This window comes from Homalodisca vitripennis, unplaced genomic scaffold (genome assembly GCF_021130785.1).
Source record: "Homalodisca vitripennis isolate AUS2020 unplaced genomic scaffold, UT_GWSS_2.1 ScUCBcl_6238;HRSCAF=13349, whole genome shotgun sequence".
Lineage (NCBI taxonomy): Eukaryota > Metazoa > Arthropoda > Insecta > Hemiptera > Cicadellidae > Homalodisca > Homalodisca vitripennis.
Genome location: NW_025782365.1, coordinates 10,312 through 29,556, shown reverse-complemented (window position 1 = coordinate 29,556; position 19,245 = coordinate 10,312). Strand labels below are relative to the sequence as shown.

Here is a 19,245-nt window from a genome sequence, read left to right as displayed (position 1 = left end):
GTAAGTACGTATGTCTTACATACTAAAAGGTAAACCTAAAAATGTGGGTTATTTTTTAACTTTATCAAACACGTCAATGCTAGTTGGCAGTGTTTCTCTTACCTGACGATTTATATTCTTGGTTTCCTTGTTGATCGATTCTGTTTCTTTTTCAAATATTAGTTTTATTGGCCTACAGAAGCGTATAGACGATGGTCGAAGATTCTGCTACATAGTTTTTTTTCTTTTTGTGTCTCTAGGTATTCTCCGAACTGTATGATCGATGAGAGCTTGTAAAGACTTCAGCTGACCGATTAGTAATAGTGATACCGTTCTGATAAGGATAACAGTCTTTCTTAGTAGATTTTAAAATTTCGTATGATAGATATAAGTTTGCACTACGAGCCTTGACAACGGACCACATTAACATATAAGTATGTTTCGTGAAATCTTCATCTACAAATACAGTTGATGCTTCTTCAGGCGTATAAGATATTATTGGCTCCGGATTAGAATAAAAAGCCGTTTAAAGTTTTTCGTGGTGAAATTTCCAGTTCTTTTAGATTCTTGGCGCCACCTCATTTTCCAGATTTATGTTGGCTGAGGCCTACCGCAGACATAAGCTCACCGTTTGAGGTCGTCTTCATCAAAGAAGAAACTTTCATTCGTTTGAATTGGCCTCTTACCACCGAAAATAAATTTTGAAGTGTGTTCTGATCTTCCTGTTGATGGTTCCGGTATGTTTTGCGACTTTCTGTTTTTTTTACTTACTGTGCTTTATGAAGCAATTGGTTCTGTTGGTAATATTTAATGTGTATCCAACCAATCATTATTTTTTTTATTTGAAAGATTTCCAAACATCGATTCGCTTTTGTCCACTTTTCAGTCAGCCTACTCATAATATTCTACAAATTTTGTTTAGTTTTAAGACACAGATCTTCATTGTCATTGTTATTCAAATCAATTTTGGTGAAAACATATTTAATAACAGCACTATTTCTCTCTGAAGCAATACTTTCGCTACGCCAAACTTCAAAGAGCACCCGCTTTGAGAGGGACGTGTTTTTGAAGAAATATGATAAAAGGCCATCGGGCAGGTATATGCAGTTCATTTCACTGTTATATAAAAGGTAATTAGTTGTTCTAAAACGGTAATAGGGCGGTAGTCTGTGAATGAGGGTATATGAGACGTTGCTAAATTAATAAACTAGTTAAATTAGTATGGATTATTTACTAATGAGAAAAAAGTGTTCTATATAAATGGGAATTGTATATTTTTCAAAATAATTTGACAGTAATATAGTAAAAACTTTGATATTTGAGATTTAACTTTTATAAACATTTTTATTGAGCTCAAGTGTATCAAAATTGTCCTGTATATTTCCATACACAAACGAAGACTGAAAAATTACGAAAACAGGATTATGAAACTACTTATCTTTAACGATGCGTCCTGAGTGAGCTGATGAGATGATTACGGTACTTTTCTACTCTCAAAACATTGGAGTTTGATCTTTTAGTTGTTGTTTCCTGTATCAATTAGAACTAGAAGCAAGGGTCATAATTTGGACTTATTCTTTTCCAGAAAGTACCTATACGACACATCTCAAATATGACACTCACGTCACATATCAGTGAATAGATTTCATATACGTAACTAAAACTATTGTAGTGCATTATGACCTACCTTAAATATCCTTCAAATCTTATTGACTCCCATTTTTTAATTAAACACTCTTGAAAATTAGGGTTAGGAAAAACAGTTTTATGTATCTACAGGTAAATAGTTTGGTTTATATGTTTTTTTATTCATGTCTAAATACTATGTTAACTGTAACTAAGCAATAAGTTCTTATAATGCAAATGTACAACTTTTAAATTTGGAAAGGGAATCATGAAAAAGTGAACTACGCTGCTGCATGTTTTAATTATAACATTTTAATTATTTTTTTCGCTGCTGCCCGAAAAAAATATATCCCATTACGTATCCCATAATGCATCGGTGTTTTGTGCAGTACACACGCGTTTTGGCCTTTGGTAATATCACTTCACTGCCGCTCAGACACAGCGCCATCGTAGCTTTTTGTCTGTATTCGCCATTCGCTTCCATAGACGTTATTTTAGAATTTGTATTATGTGTTTGTGTTACAGGTACAAAAGATACAAAATGCTATAGAACTTTCATCAAAGATTTATTAGGATTTGGAGGTAAGTTCGTCTCAGTATTTTTTCCATTAGATTAATATGTTCATCCAACAAATATTATCCACTGTATTTACCTAGTATTATCAGACTGTCCAGTGTTTAAGCCGTTATTAAATGGGATTTGACAGTAATTTTAATTGCATTACTTTGATACTTTAGTAAATATACATTGAGTTTGTGTAAATGGTTAAAAAAAAAAAAAATAACTAACCAAATCAAGTGATTAACCTATAGAATATCTTGGCTACTTTGCAAATAATACTCATTAAATTAAGATTTCAATGTTTCTACCAACTTGTAACAGGTCAACACACATTTCAAAGCTTAATCAGATGTATCTGTTTTACACTATTTTATACCCCAATTTGTACAGAAATTGTTACATTTAAAAACAATGAACTAAGCTAGGCGTAAACAGAAAATATAATTGTTAAGGACTTAATTAATAGGTAGTAGGCCTATAATACATTACTTAATTTTATCAAGTTAGAGCTGTAAAATAAATAACTATAACATCATAAACAATTAACCTAAATTTTGGTAAATAATCTGATTACACTTGTCGTTTGGTTAGATAGTTTTTATGTAACGGAATTCGTGTCAACATTTTTGTTTCTATAGCCTAGTTTAGATAATCATAAATATGACTCTATTGTGGCAGTGGCCTCTTATTATACTGTAGCCCTCGGTTATGTATATCGAATGTTCGGTTGATTTTATACAATGAATAATTTGGTAATACAATTTATTTAATTTCATGGTAAATCTTAAGATATTTGCTTAGCCATATCAAAGTTTACATTATTTATTCTTCAATACTTTATGCAGATTGTAATTTATTGAAGGTGCCTTGCTGTGTTGAGAGAGAAACAGATATATGCTGTGCAATCGTTGAGTTTCCAGATGGTATTCAGCTTGTACCGAAACTTCGGTTTCGTGATGATGTCTTTGCCTAACTGTGCAAATCAACTAAACTTTAATAAAACGATACCTGATCACAGGACTACAGGTAAGAGCAACTGGAGATGCACTAAATAAAAAATAGGCTATTTAATAATTTATGAATGTTATAGTTTTTATTTCAGAGAATTGGTGCAATGTTCAAATCAAGTACTAGATTAAATGTTTGTACACTTCTCAAAATATTTTGCCTGGGTAAAATAAGCGGCCTACACTCGTTATTCAATTGCTATTATCAAATGGTTCGATTGTTTTTATCCGAAGGAAAATTCAATATTACAATTTATTTAACTTATATGATTCAGCTTAAGCTATTTTAACGTAAACAATAAACAACAAGAAGGAAAATATGTAAGATATTTCTCACAAGTGACGAGATTTGTTTAAGTAGCTTTAAAATATGGGTTTTGCTCCTGGTAACAATGGGTTACTTATTGATATCAAACTGGGCAAGTTATAAATATTGTAAGGTTTCTTTGACATTTAAGTCTAGACCATAGTTGGTTTTGTTGTATTGTAATGTTATTATAAAATTTGTGTATTTAAATTTGTAATGAAATGACAATGACTTCTTGTTACTGTAATTTATTATAACTTATTGTGTACAATTTTTACATACGTCGAAGTTGGATAATATATCTAATTGTTCGATAATAGCAATCGAGTAACTTAGTGTAGGCCGCTTTATTAGTCTCCGCTCTTGCCTTAATACTGCATTGTTTGGATTTATTTTAACAGTGTTGCACCATTTTACAAATTATATCAGTCTACATTCATATAGTCTAATAACATAAATAAGCAATAATAAAAAAAATTTAAGAAAAAGTCCAAGCTATCAAATTTTGTATGTTTGTAAATTAGTAATGTGCTCAAGTATGAGATACAGTAAATCTTGTGTTTTTTTTATGTGTATCTAAACAAAACAAACTAATAGGCTAACAGTGATGCCTCCTCCCTTAAGCTTGGGTTGCGGCATGTGGCTTTAGTATGATAAACGGCCACCATGACAATATGGCATGAAATGGCTTACACCTTCAGTGCATAATAATAACTTGTTACTTGTGCCTACGCGAAATTTAAATTTTCAACCTTACCCTTTTATTGTTGTTAAATTTATAGTTTAATAAAAATACTTATAGGGCCTATCTTACAATGAGTAACAGTTTATTTGTGTCGCACTTAGGCCATAAGTTACTACTGATTACTCATTCAGTTCTAACTGTCCTCACTAGGATCTGTTAGCCACTATTACTAGGAGTTCTCTCCGATCATATTTGATGTGAACGCATTTGTTGCAAAATACACAGTTAAAGATATGATTTCAACCAACATTTTTAAGTGTGCCAAACCGTCTCATGACAATTGATTCTTCAAGTGAAAAATTAATGACTTACCTTATTGGCAATAAGGTTATAACAATTCCCACAAACTAATGTGTAGCATATTTAACGACTGTTGGCTACTGAGATATGTAAACCAATATCAACTTATTTATAATTTTTGAAAGAAATTTATAGCAACAATTTTGTTTTCCATTAACACAACGAAAATAAATGTGTAACAGTGAGTTTTGGACCAAACCTTGAAATGTATAACTTATTAACTTTGGACTAATTAAAAAATATACTAATATTGCTATTCTAACTGATGTCCAAATAACATTATTACTGTATTAATACTATACAGGGGTGCTGAAAAGTCCCGGGACGGTCTAATAACTTTTGAGCTAATTACAATATAAGAACCAAAATTTACATCAAGCTTTTGCTCATATAAAACTATTATTTTATGTATTTCACCATGATATCCTGCTTATGAGGGACATCCCGCTAGGGGTTGGTGAAAGTTCTTAAATAGAAGCATAGGTCGAGTCGTACATCAAATTAAAGCTCTTTTAATTAGAAACATTTTGGCGAAAATCTGACGTAAAACAGTTGACGCATTACAAAATGGCGGACACTCAAAGATTATAAAATACAGAATTTTTCAAATGCAAACATTCTGGTTGTTAGAGAAAACTGAGACACTTAATCTTTTATTTTACTTCTTTTACTTCAAATCACTTACCAAAACAGTTATAACAAATGTTCAAAGTGTTTGCCTTCAGTTTGCTGACAATATCCCAATCGATTGTAGAACGCTGATATCGCATTGTTTAAAGCTTGGACAGGAACACCCTGAGCTTCTCTTACAATACGATTTCTCAACTCATCCAAATTTTGAGGTTTTGTTTTAAACACTTTTTCTTTGAGGTAGCCCCAAAAGAAGTAGTCTAAAGGGGACAAATCTGGAGAACGGGCAGGCTATTCTATTGTTCCCCTTCTACCAATACACTTATGTGGAAAGACATTGTCTAAAAAATGTCTTACACGTACGCCATAATGTGGAGGGGCTCCATCTTGCTGAAACCAGATATTTTCATTAAACAGATGCCTTACCTCATCACATGATCTAATACGGTCACCAAACCCGCGCATCATTAATAAAGTTATTCTTTCTCTCTCGGAAAGCGCCATAGCAAAATAAACTAGCACTACTGAAACTACTTGCAAAATTAGGGCTTGAAGACTTCTAAGTGACTGAGTTGATAAAACAACTGTATATGTCAGCTGGCAATTTTATTGTTGTCTTTTTGGTCTTGTTTGCTCCAGCTGATTACCTTCCAGATAAGGAAGGTAATAACCTTACCTGCTGATAAGGAATTTCCAGATAAACAATGCGATATCAGCGTTCTACAATCGATTGGGATATTGTCAGCAAACTGAAGGCAAACACTTTGAACATTTGTTATAACTGTTTTGGTAAGTGATTTGAAGTAAAAGAAGTAAAATAAAAGATTAAGTGTCTCAGTTTTCTCTAACAACCAGAATGTTTGCATTTGAAAAATTCTGTATTTTATAATCTTTGAGTGTCCGCCATTTTGTAATGCGTCAACTGTTTTACGTCAGATTTTCGCCAAAATGTTTCTAATTAAAAGAGCTTTAATTTGATGTACGACTCGACCTATGCTTCTATTTAAGAATTTTCACCAATCCCTAGCGGGACGTCCCCCATAAGCAGGATATCATGGTGAAATACATAAAATAATAGTTTTATATGAGCAAAAGCTTGATGTAAATTTTGGTTCTTATATTGTAATTAGTTTAAAATTTATTAGACCGTCCCGGGACTTTTCAGCACCCCTGTATATATTCTGACGCCATTTCAGTTAATCTAAAGTTTTCTTGCATAATAAATGAAGGAAGACTAAATCATAGAAAAGTATAAAATATGAAAAAAGTAGTAGCAACACTAAAACGCAATAAATTAGCCCTAAAAAAAACCAATTCACGTTTACAAATATTTATGGATAAAAACAGCAACATAAGTAAGGAATATATTTGTTTTTGTAAAGTGTACAATTAGTGGAGGGTAAAGTGTAAAGTGTAATAATATTAATGGAGGGAAAAAGACAATGATAATCCAAGTTATTACTTGAATTGTGTTTCCTTTAATTTGTAGGTATATTTGGGTTGTGATTAGCCTTTTCCTCGTTATTTATTTTTTCTCAGAGGGATTTGAATTTATTATCTGTCCTGTCAATGTAACCTGTTGTACGTTCTCTTCGCAGTGTTTACAGTTTATGGTTAGAGTCTTTTCCTGGCTACCGTTTTTATCCTATCCTCCTCTAGATCTGAGCATTTTTTCTCTAATGCCTGGAGGTATAGTCTCGTGCATTCTCTGTCCTATGGTTTGGGCTTTATGGTTTTTAGAGGACCGCTGTCATTTAAGAGTGATTGTACAATATCGTGGAAGATGTTATAGGCTATAAATTAGTGTCTCCTGATTGTTTTACCGAGTTCCAATTTAAATTTTTGAGGTAGGATTTTAAGTGGTTTATTGATCTGTGGCTAAAGTTTCTTCTTTTTGTTCTTACATGAACTGTGCTGTTTATTAGAGTGTTGAAAACAGCCAATTGTCCTGTATAATCAAAAATGCCATTGGGAATGATTGGTATCTGTATAAGCTGAGTGACAACGTTTGTTCAAATGCAGTCAATTGACGTTGATGTTTCAAAAGTTATTCTTATTGGAGGTAGGGCTAGTCTTGTAATGTTAAATGATGTTAAAAAGTTATCTAATTTGGTGTTATTGTTGTTTTCTTTCAGGTTGTCTACGTTTATGTCACTATCTATTACTATCTCCTAGTTTGTAGCAAAGACTTTCTCCAATTCACCTGCTAGTATGTCCATGGCATCATCTAGGTTTGGTGGTCTGTAGACTCCTAGTACATGCATTACTTCTTTCTTGAGTTTGATTTTAAAGAGAGCAGTTTCGCAGACCAGCTCAACTTCCTCTCCACTTTTGCTTATAAGTGTAGCATATCTTTCAAGGCCTTGCTTTAACATATCTTCCTTGAAAAGCCTCCTATTAATGAATACCCTTCAATGTTGTATTTTTGGGTTTTTTTTAGCTCGGCCATTTCCTGTATCTATTACATCAGTTGTGCAGTTGTTTAGGAAGTGGGTTAATCAGTGTTGTTTGAGAGCCAGTTAATGTTTTGGTGAAAGAGTTTAATTTCTTTACTATTGGTTTTGAAATGCTGTTACAAGGGTCTAGTCGTATGATACTTTCTTGTGGCCTGTGTTCCAGACTGTTAGAGGTGCATGTTTCTGTTGTTTGTGTCTCTCTTTCTGCAGATGTGTAATGGCCAAAAAATTATAGTGTGTGGTAGTTTGGCTGATTTGTGCAGGTTAAGGTTGGGATCAAAATTTTAATGGTACTTTGTGTAGATGACTTCCAGATGGGAGTTGGTATGAAAGGTTTCCAATTGAAGGGAAGTAAATGTTTGTGCCTGCTGTATCCATTTGCTGATTGTGTCATTTGTGTTTGGTGTTACATAAACAAAGGATTATGATGTTTTGAGATGGCAATTAGATAGTGAGCTTGAGAACTATATATTTGTTCCATTTTGCTTTTGGTGCATATCACTGCTATATTTTCAACTTGTTTGCCCTGGAACTCATTGACAGTAGATGTGATGCAGTAAGTATGATGTACTTTGTACTTTGGATATAGTTGCTATCTTAGATATTTTGTCAAACTATACCTCAAGTTTGTCTGCTTGGTTTATATATGAAATTTGATTTAATTCACCAATAAGCATCACCTCTTGTACTCCCAAGAGCACTGCTGCAAACATTATTTCTCCGGCATGCATCAGTGCTTCGTCCACAATTAGTATTTTGTATCCGTTTCCTTGTTGGATGTGTCGTGTAGAGTTGATAAGAAATGAGTGTAGTGTTCGGAAGGTGTCATTTAATAAAATCTTTATATTTGGATATAAGCTGGCACAATGAGTTTGGTAGTCAATAGCTGAGTCTCGAGTTGGAAATAGTACAAGGTCACCATCTGTATAGTTATTAAGAATAAAAATTGTTTTTCCACTTCTTAGTACTCCTTGTATAATGTTTAACTTCACTTCTGGATAAGACTCAATATCAGTGTGTTTTAACGCTGTTGTAGAGTCTCAGATCATTTAGCATGATTGTGTGTTTGAAGACCAGGACATTTCTATTTATGTAAATACTGCCTGCATTAGCAGAGTATTTCCATTGTCATGTCTTCTCAGTTCAACAAGGTGTGCACCTTCAAATCCAAATTGGTGAGGGGTCTTGATTTCTGTTGTTGTGAGGAGGTCTCCGACTTCTATGTTGATTATAGTATATTTTCCCTTAATTTTTACTTGGAAATCATGAATTGAATTTGGGCCTTCTTTAATGAGGTGGTTTATACTCTCTGTAATATTCTACTGTAATTATCTGCAATAATATACACTCACAATCTCTGTAATATTGCTCAGTTCCTTTAGAATATAGGATTCTTTGGTTCGCCATAGTTCCTTCTGTTCCTGCATTGCTGCTTTAGCGTATTTGTTGGTCTTGTTGGCTTTCAATGGGCATTGAGGATTACAGGTGTTTGGTTTTGGGAGAGATCCTCTTGTCATTCTCCAGGTGTCCATATGTACTTATGTTTCTGGCTAGGAAGGCTTTTACAATTTTTCTCTGGTACCTGTCCATTGTGTCATCAAGGGTTTTGTCTATTAGTTTTCTATTCAGATCTTTGTCAAGTATATAGATTTGAAATCGGTACAGGTAAGCATTGTTGGTTGTTGGCATATTGGGCAAAGACTTGCAACAATTATCTAACGCTTGGATGGCTCAAACCTATTGTTCCTAGCATTTCCTTAGGTTTAATGGCAATTAAGAAAGGAAATTTCACACAGTCATTGACTGATTCCAAGAACTGAAACAGTTTTTTCTTCAGTTATTATTTATAGAAGAAAAACCTATCAAAGTCTCGATTCTCCCTTGCTTGTCCTCAGCAATGACAATATTATAATAAGAGATTTTTCTTTCAGTCAGTTATAGAGAGTGTTTCCTGGAGAAAGTTTGTGGGGTTTGCATCTTTCATCTGTCAAAAAAACAAATATCACATATTATGTAGGCCTGGTCTAAGTCTGTTGTGTATTGAGTAGTTACAAGAGGAGTTTCCTCAGGGGGAAAGGAGAAAATTTTTAGGTTTGCAATGTTGTTATAATTTTCCTTAGCAAGTAATTCCTGATTGGCTTAGTGGATGGCGATCTTGTTTCAATTTCTTCATTGTACGTAATATCACTCTCACTTACTCTTGTTTTCATTGGAGTTTTTGAATAATGCTGAGATTGCCTGTCTCCTTGTGAGTTTTGACTCAGTTTTTTGTCAGGGTTTGTCTGTCTTCCTCTGGTGATGTTTTGAAAAGTTTTTTTCTCCAGGATGTGTTATCTTCTTTTTTGCCTTTTGACCCAGTTTCTGCAAAGTCCCTTATTCAATTCCCCTTGTTTGCTCAGCTTCTTGTGTCTGGTAGTCTTTTCAAACTGTTGTTTGGTTACTTGTGATGTTTTTTTTATTTCAATTTCTATGGAATTCAGCTCTAATTTTATTTTTATTAAAATCTTGTTTATTTAAGAGTTACAGGATTTGTGTCTTGATAGGTAACATGTGAATGAAAAAGCTTTTTTGCTAAGAGAATTGTGTGTGTTGTTTGGGTGCCTCTGTCTTCAAAATGCAAAATGAAAAGTTTGAATTATTTTCTTTTTATACTTAATTTGGCCTTCCTGTTGGCTATTTATTTAAAGATAGATTTCAAGTTCTTGGATATGATTGTTGTCATGTCTTCAGAATATTGTTGCGTTTTCTCTGGAATGCAATATTCCTCTTTGCTGCTGATGTTTGATTTCCTTTACATTTTGGAAACGTTTTTCAATTTGACCTAGACATTTTTGTTCCTCTTCCCTCATTTATGCTAATTGTGCCACCTTGCTTTCAGGCTTTGATTCAAGCCTAGTATGTTGCTGAGTTAGAAGTTGAGTTTTTTCTGCAGCATGCTGCCAAGTTTAGCGTTTCTAATTTATCTTTTTCGCTGGTTGTGTTGTTGAAAAGGTTATTTTCCATTAAGCTGGATTATAACTCAATAGAATTTTCTAGAAATTCTAGACACTGCAACTAAAAACATAATCACTGACTGTTGTTCTTCTGTGACGTAATACTTCAGAGGACCTGCGAGTATTGATTAAATTTGAGCTTACCAGATACTCTCTTTCAGCTTATAATAATGAAAGTACATAGATGCCAATTTAATGAACTACATTTGTTTTATTTTATTAAACTACCTGTGTGTGAGATAGTAAGAAAACCAATTTATTGAATGAACTTACTTATCATGATGGTTCTTAATATCCTTGAATCCTTGGTTCCATAAAGGAGAGGACCAATAACAGCATCTCCAAGGAAAGCAGTAATTCAAGTGTTGAAAATTTGCAGTATATTTATTAATGTAATTATTTATTGTATTTGCAGAAGTTAATTTAAGAATTGTTTTGTTATTTTAATAGGTTATTCTGTTAGAATGCAATTAATTTTGTTCTTCTTAATTATAAATATCAAAAATAGTGATGTGTTATAACAAAACGCAAGTAACAGTGCAAGTAATTGTGATGTTCGTGGCCGGTGGTAATAAAACTGGGTAATAAAATTACACCAATTAAGGAAAACTATTGGACTACATATTGGTCGGGAGGACGCGGGTTTCACGGACCGTGGGTAAAACTGGACTGTGAGAGAACACTCGACGAGCTCCTCACGCCTGAGATTTAATCGGGTGATCAACCGAGGCGGAGAGAAAGAGTGGGGATGGAGGGGCCCCTCCTGCCAACTACAGATAGCCCGTGTATTAGAATAGTGGAATGGGCAGTCCGCGCGTTCTCGCTCTGTACTCATCTGAATTTAATTGTTCAGTAGTAAAATTTAAATTGAATTAAATTTAAAACAAGTAATAGTATCTCAAAACTATGCCACGGAAAATTCTCTCAAATTTATCGAATTTATGTTTTAGGAAGAAGAGTGTAACAGAAGGCAACCAGGCAATACCAATATTACCAAACAGAGGAGTTATTTTTCCACGAAAAAGAACAAAAAATCCTCGCAGAGAGGCCTCACAGAGGAGGAAAAGTTAGAAATTTGCCTAGACTTAATTAAGCCTTCTGAGTAACAATGGCAGACTTCAATAAATTATATAAATTTGTGTAATTGTAATTGTATCACAAATCTTTATATTCGTAGCATTAAAGATCAGTAGGACTAAATTATTTTCATCATCCGTATTACATAAAATTTCTGTAACATAAGTGTAATATTTCTTACATAAATATAAGTGTTTAAAATTGTAAACCAAAAATATAGGTACTCATATATGATCTTAAACTGAATTTGTCAGTTACAGTAATATAATATAATTAGCAAAATTTTGTATTTATTAATAATATCACGTTCTATATTAGGTATTTAAGTCAGGTAGTTGTCATTGATTTTGTCATATTTCTATAATTATGTTTTTGGTTGAATATTTACTCGCAAGTTTCTTTTTTAATCTTTTTTAATACCCTTAGTTTATTACAGCTATTACATAACTCTTATTACAGATTTTGTAGTGTAATTATTAATTTATTTACTACCAATTAAGGACTCCACATTATAATATGTTGCTTTTGCCCTATTAATTTGAATATATTCCAATAGCACAAAAAGATTATGACATTTTATTCGTTGTGCACCATCTCACATTTTGTAAAGTGTCTTTGGAGTTATAAAGAAAGTTCAATATTAATATAATTAATTTCGATATAATTTCTATGTTTTGCAGATATGTTCGTGTAAAGTGTCTTTGGAGTTATAAAGAAAGTTCTATATTAATATAATTAATTCGATATAATTTCTATGTTTTGCAGATATGTTCGGATATAAAACGACTCATTAATTCGGATATAAAATGACTCATTAATTCGTAAGATAATAGAAATCAGAACCGTTCCGAACTGAGGTCGCTATCAGCCGCATGTACAGAGTTTGTCAGGAATTTTCGGGATTTATCGGTACTGCTCGGCTCTGCTCGGCTGTGTCCCCACTCTTTCTCTCCGCCTCGGTTGATCACCCCATTAAATCTCAGGCGTACTGAGACGGTAAGGTACGCTGCTGGAACGGTAAGGAACGTTGGCGGGGAGAAGTGGCGTGGGAGATTCGGCAATGGCGCACCGCATTCCCAGACGCATTCCCAGACAGCACGGAGCGACAACGCTGGAGCGGCCTGGAGGGGAGCAGGGGGGACAGCCAAGGTCAGCGGCGGCACGTCATCTGGGCCTGCTGGATGGCAGCGGCGATCCCCGCCAGGTGCCAGTGGCAGTGCGCAATGTTTATGTTGTGGCCTCACAGGGCATTTCCGTTCACAGTGCAGGTTATTAGGTGTGAAGTGTCATTTCTGTGGTAAACAAAACCACATAGCAAAAGTGTGTCGTTCTAAGTTAGCTGGTCGGCAAGGTACAAATGTAAATAGAGATAAGACTAATTTTAGAGATAGTAAAAGCACTGGGAATTCCAAAAATTATCGCAAACATAACTACCTAGAAGGTGTTGATGACAGTAATCAGGTGTCAGAGGACACTGAGCATTTTGTGGATGATGTAGCCAATTTATTTAGGATGAATGAAAAGGTGACTGACAGGGTCAAGGTAGACCCAATTCTGCTTGATTTAATTGTTAATGGTAAAAGCTTAACGTTTGAGGTTGATACAGGGGCTTCTGTGAGTGTTTGCAGTGAGGAATATTACAATTCTCATTACCAGATGTGTAAATTAGAACCTAGTGAGTTGACACTCAGCTCTTATACCGATCAACCTATCACACCTGTAGGCAAGATCAAAGTTGAAGTTAATTATAACAAAGTAATGGACATTGTATGTCATCAAGTCTGGTGCTCATCCACTTATAGGTAGGGAATGGTTAAGTGCTCTAGGGGTTGAAATTTCGTTTAAAATAATGACAGGTTATTTGAGATAAGTAAAACCGATGCCGATAGTTGTCTTGAACTTAAGAACAAGTTGTTCAAAGAATTTCCTAAGGTATTCAGTGACGAGATAGGTTGTTTTAAAGGCGAGCCTGTAAAGTTAACAGTAAAAGAAAACACGGTTCCTAAATATTTCAAACCTAGGCCAATACCTTTTTCCCTGAAAGCCAAGGTTGAAAACGAACTAGCTAGGCTTGTAGATGAGAAAGTGTTAATACCTGTAAGTAGCTCAGATTGGGGTACGCCCATAGTTCCTGTATTAAAGAAATGTGGTTCAGTCAGGATTTGCGGGGATTTTAAAGTAACCTTGAACCCTTGTTTAGAAGTAGAAAAATTTCCGTTACCAAGAATAGATGAGTTGTTTGCAAACCTGCAAAAGGGCGAGAAGTTTAGTAAGATCGATTTGTGTCAAGCATATACCCAATTAGAGTTAGATCCAGAGTCTCAGAAACTTTGTACCATAAGTACACACAAAGGTTTATTTTGTTATTCCCGTGTCCCTTTTGGCATAACTTCAGCAAGTGCTATTTTTCAAAAGAAAATAGAGCAGACTCTCCAGGGTATAGATCAAATTGCAGTATTTTTAGATGATATTCTAATAACCGCTGAAAATGATAAGGCTCATTATGAGAAGTTAAGAGAAGTGTGTAAGAGGTTGAATGAGAAAGGCTTAACTGTCAAAAAGAGTAAATGTACTTTCTTTGCTGACCAAGTAGAGTATTTGGGGTTTGTCATTGACAAACACGGTTTGTACACCGATCCCAAGAAAGTAGAAGCAATCAAGAACGCACCTATCCCAAAGAATGTCACAGAAATTAAATCGCTAATTGGGCTAATTAACTATTATTCCAAATTTCTTCCAAATTTGTCAAGCATTTTAAGCCCATTGTACAATTTATTAAAGAAAGACGTTCCAATTGAATTTCAACAATGTTTTTTTTTTTGTTAAACTATGTAGAGTGTTATTTTGCAGTGTTTTTCAACTTTGGAAGGGAGGAAATGTGGTGTACATATCTGAATCCAATATAAATAGTCAGCTATCTAAAATATATTTGTTAAGATAGGAATGTTGATTGTCAATCTGGCCGTTGGCGGATACATGTATGTGACGTCATATGAGACTATACTTTTTGAAATAGATCCTATTGGCTACTGAGATCACGCCACTTCTCCCCGCCAACGTTCCTTACCGTTCCAGCAGCGAGTGTTCTCTCCCAGTCCAGTTTTACCCACGGTCCGTGAAACCCGCGTCCTCCCGACCAAGATGTAGTCCACTAGTTTTTCCTTAATTGGTGTAATTTTATTACCCAGTTTTATTACCACCGGCCACGAACATCACAGTAATGTTATCTATGATTTGTTTTGAATTAACGCTAAGTTCACTGGTAATGTGTTTGTTCGCTGCAAGATTTATTCTTATTAACAATACCGCGACCGAGAAGATCTAATCTTTTCCTATCTCGTTTGCTTCCTTTCGCATTGAGCCAATGGACGTTGTTTGTTACGCATTGAAGTATTTTGGAGAAACCCCAGGATTGTGGTGCTTTATGATAAAGAGAAACTGCCAATTTTGACTTCGCCACCTTAGACATTGCATTCATTGCTTCGTGGCGAAACACCAGAATCACATCATTTTTTGCAAATACTCAGAAATACAATAGTTGTTTCCAAATTACTTCATTTGGGGCAGATATTATTGAGGAACCTAGATATAATCCAACATTCTAGGTTTTATAGGAAAATAACATAATACACTTATTCATACAAGAAATCTGATCCACTTAACACAAACGTATACATATAATATTCTAAATAAAATGTGTTTTAAATAAGTAGTACTGACTTTGTTTTTTTTTTATTTTATAGATACAAGGACAGATTATCCACCGAATTGGATCATTGCAACCTCGTGGAGATACATAGCATAAATCTTTACGTTTATACTTCAAGGGCAACATGGAGGAACAACTTGATCAAACGTCAACAATGAAAAGAGCAATTCTTCAGGATCTACAGCAACTACTCCATGAACATCACGCATTGGTCAGGCTGTCCAAGACTGCTTTGGAACGCATGCCAGATGATAACTACAAAGTTGAGATCAGAACGAATAAAGAACCAGCTGGAACACACGAACAATGCCCCAACAATAGATAAAGTTGCAATTCCCATTGTGGGTGAAAACTTGGACTTTGTGCTTACACGTCGCGATGCTGGACAACTGCAAAACTGTAACAAATATCTGAAACACATCGTTCGTACGACATTCCAATACCCGCTAATGGTTTGGCAAGGAGAAGATGGATATTGTTTCCATATACAAATGAGAAATCCATTCAATGGTTAGTATAAATATCATTAGTTTGACTGTTTAGTTTTAGGTTAAAAAATAGTAAAAAATACGCATGTAAGTTTTAGTTACAAAATAATAATTCAACTGTTTTAATTTCAGGTGAGGAAACCACCAAGAAGGAGAGCTCGATGAATTACGCATATCGTTAGACGATTCTCCAAATTCCGACAACTATTTGCTGAGATTTCGTCGATAGCTTCAGGACATGTACGTCAAAATCGAAATGGAGCGCTTAACTTCCATGCGGTTGAACCAAGCCAAACTACGTTCCGAGGAGTACATCCTTTTATGCGATGCAATTAGCAGTGAAGGAAATGCGGCTAATATTGATCGATTAACTATTCTGCTGGCGACGTTCATAGGTAGTCTACGTCATATGCTTGAATATGGCCCAGATGCAATGATGTATGTTCGTTATTACGGTCGGCCAGATCTCTTCATTACTTTTACGTGTAATGCAAAATGGATTGAAATTAGCCAAATATTGCTTCCCGGACAAACGTAGAGTGATCGACACGATGTTGCTGCACAAAACGAAAACTGCATGTCAGGGACAAAAATACAGTCCCTGATGAACTACATCGTTAAAATTACGAAGCTGATCCAGAACTACATGGTGTAATTACAAATATGGTTCTTGGATTCTCTGACACCATCAAAACCCAATCACCATGCATGGTCGACGGAAGGTGTTCCAAACGATATCCACGGAAATTTACGGCGGAGACCGTCACTCGCAACGATGGTTATCCACTGTACCGGAGTCGATCACCCGATCATAACGGCCGAACTATCACAACAAAAGTGAAAAGAACGGATTTCTTGGTCAACAACAGTTGGGTTCTTCCACATTCACCACTAATTTCGAAAACTTTCAAGACACATTGCAACGTTGAATATTGTAATTCAGTAAAGTCCATCAAATAAATCTTCAAATATGTTACGAGAGGCAACGATATAGCGGTTTTTGGCATCCAAACCTCCAATATCAATGATGAAATTATGCACTCTTGTTGGTCGATATGTGAACTGATGTGCAGCGGTTTGGCGTGTATTGTAATTCCCTATTTACGAACTTTGTTCCACTGTGGTGTAGTTAGCGGTGCATCTGGAGAATGGTCAACGAGTACATTTCACAGATTCTAATGTTGTTCAACGTGCTGAAACACCGCCAGCGACAACACTGATCAGTTTCTTTGCGGTCTGCCAAAGCGATCAGTTTGCACGAACGTTTATTTATTCGGATATGCCACGTTATTACACTTGGCTTCATCCAAGAATTTTCAACGACAAAAGCAAGGCGATGCAGCTCCTTGTTATCCGCATGTGTATTCAACTGAAGCTCTTGGTCGTATTTACACAGTCCACTCAAAGAATTATGAAAGCTTCTATGTGCAGTTGTAGCTGATAAATTTGCGTGAGCCAACGTCGTTTGAGTCACTTGGTACAATAGTCCCAAAATTTCGTGCTGCATGTTAAGATTTCAATTTGCTATAAAAACTATACCGATTGGGACACAACAATCGGTGAAGCAATTATCTCCAAGTCAGATACGGACATTATTTGCTATCATAATTTTTACATGCTTCCCATCGAACCCAATTATGCGTGTGACACAAATACAAGGATAATATGTCAAAAAACATTTTACATAAAATTCGTATCATTTCCCAAAATCCCGTTCTTGAAATGAATAAAGAGATACATAATCGGGTTTTGCTCTTGATCTAAGACATTTGCGGTAGTTTATTAGTCATGTTAGGGATGATAGTCCCAAATCATGGAATTAATTAACATTTAATCGAGAGTTGGAATAGGACCGTGAATATGATCGCAATGCATTAACTTAGTAGTTCAAACGAATCTACCCCTGTTGAATCCCCAACAGAAAGAACTCTATGGTACATTAATGAAAGTAATCGATGGAAATGGTGGTTTATTTTTCCTGAACACCCTTGGTGGAACTTATAGACATTCCTCATGTCATTAATTTTAGCCACTGTTCGTGCGTTATACAACATTGCGGTTACAGTTGCTTTCTCTGAAACAGCAGCAACATTATTAGAAGAATGTCGCACAGCTCATTCAGTATTAAAATTTCCGTTAAATCTTCCAACTATTGAGCAACCGACGTGTAATATTGCAAAACACTCCTAAATGGCAAAAGTTTAAGTAGCATATAAAATAATCATGTAGGACATATGCACGATGGCGCATTGGAAGCACTTAACAGAACATTGAAAGACTTACACAATGACTCGAGATGCTTTAAAGGCAATGACTTTACTGTCTGGCGATTTCCGCCAAACACTGCCAGTAATTCCAAGAAGAAGTGCTGCTGATGAAATAATCGTCAAATCTATGGCGCTACGTGAAGAATCTTAAGCTTACAACAAACGAGTTGCATTGCTAAATGATACATCTACTTAGGAATTCTCTGAGCAATTGCTGACGATCCGTAATGAAGTTCCTGTCGAACAGTCAAGTGGATTAATTTCATTTTCTCCAAATTTCTGAAACTTTGTCTCGTCGAAAGGCGAACTCATTAATATCGTATTCTCAAATGTAATTGCTAACCACAAAAATTACGAATGCCTGAGTGAGCGAGCAATTATGGCAGCTAAGAATAAAGATGTGGATGAACTAAACTTATTCATAATGGAACCAATCGTACATTTCATTCATTCAAATCTATTGACTGTGTAAAAAACGAAGATGAAGCCGTCAACTATCCTATTGATTTTTTAAACTACTTTGGATATGCCTGGCTTACCACCGCACAATTTACAACTAAAGGTTGACAAGCAGTAATCATGCTTCGGAACCTAAACCAACCAAAACTGTGCAACACAACGCGTTTGGTAATAACTAAACTGATGTTTAATGTGATTTACGTGAAGATACTGGAAGGAAAATTGAAAGGCCATTCGATTGAAGTTCTCTGGCTGGATAGCGTTTAGCGTAGAGATACGCTGCAGCTGAGAAGTTCTGAAAACATTCACCTAACACCATTAAAAATTTGGAATGCTTCTTCATCCGTGTACAGCATTTCAAAAAAATTCTATAACTCACAATAAAAGCGCACATATAGCATGTAAAATTATAAATTGAAGCTGTAAAAAACAAGGTTCTAGTGAGAAACGAACAGAAAGTAAACCAACAATGACTCAAAACACCTCTTAGTAACCTGCTGATAAATCAATCATAACATTAATTTTACAGTAACCTAAGAGCTAAGTATAAATGATACTGATTAGTGAGAGGTTTAATACATTAAGAGACGTACCTCTGCAGGCAAAATATGTAATGGTATTGAGAAAGGATCTGTTATTG

At 35.0% G+C, this 19,245-nt stretch overlaps 1 long non-coding RNA gene across 1 annotated transcript; it reads left to right on the top strand.

Moving 5' to 3' along the window:
* The first annotated feature begins 1,982 nt into the window (after positions 1–1,982).
* Positions 1,983–16,868, top strand: LOC124373723. The gene is made up of 4 exons (XR_006923465.1): positions 1,983–2,187; positions 3,030–3,193; positions 15,426–15,901; positions 16,012–16,868. It is a non-coding gene; the product is annotated as an uncharacterized LOC124373723 (long non-coding RNA).
* Positions 16,869–19,245: the final 2,377 nt, after the last annotated feature.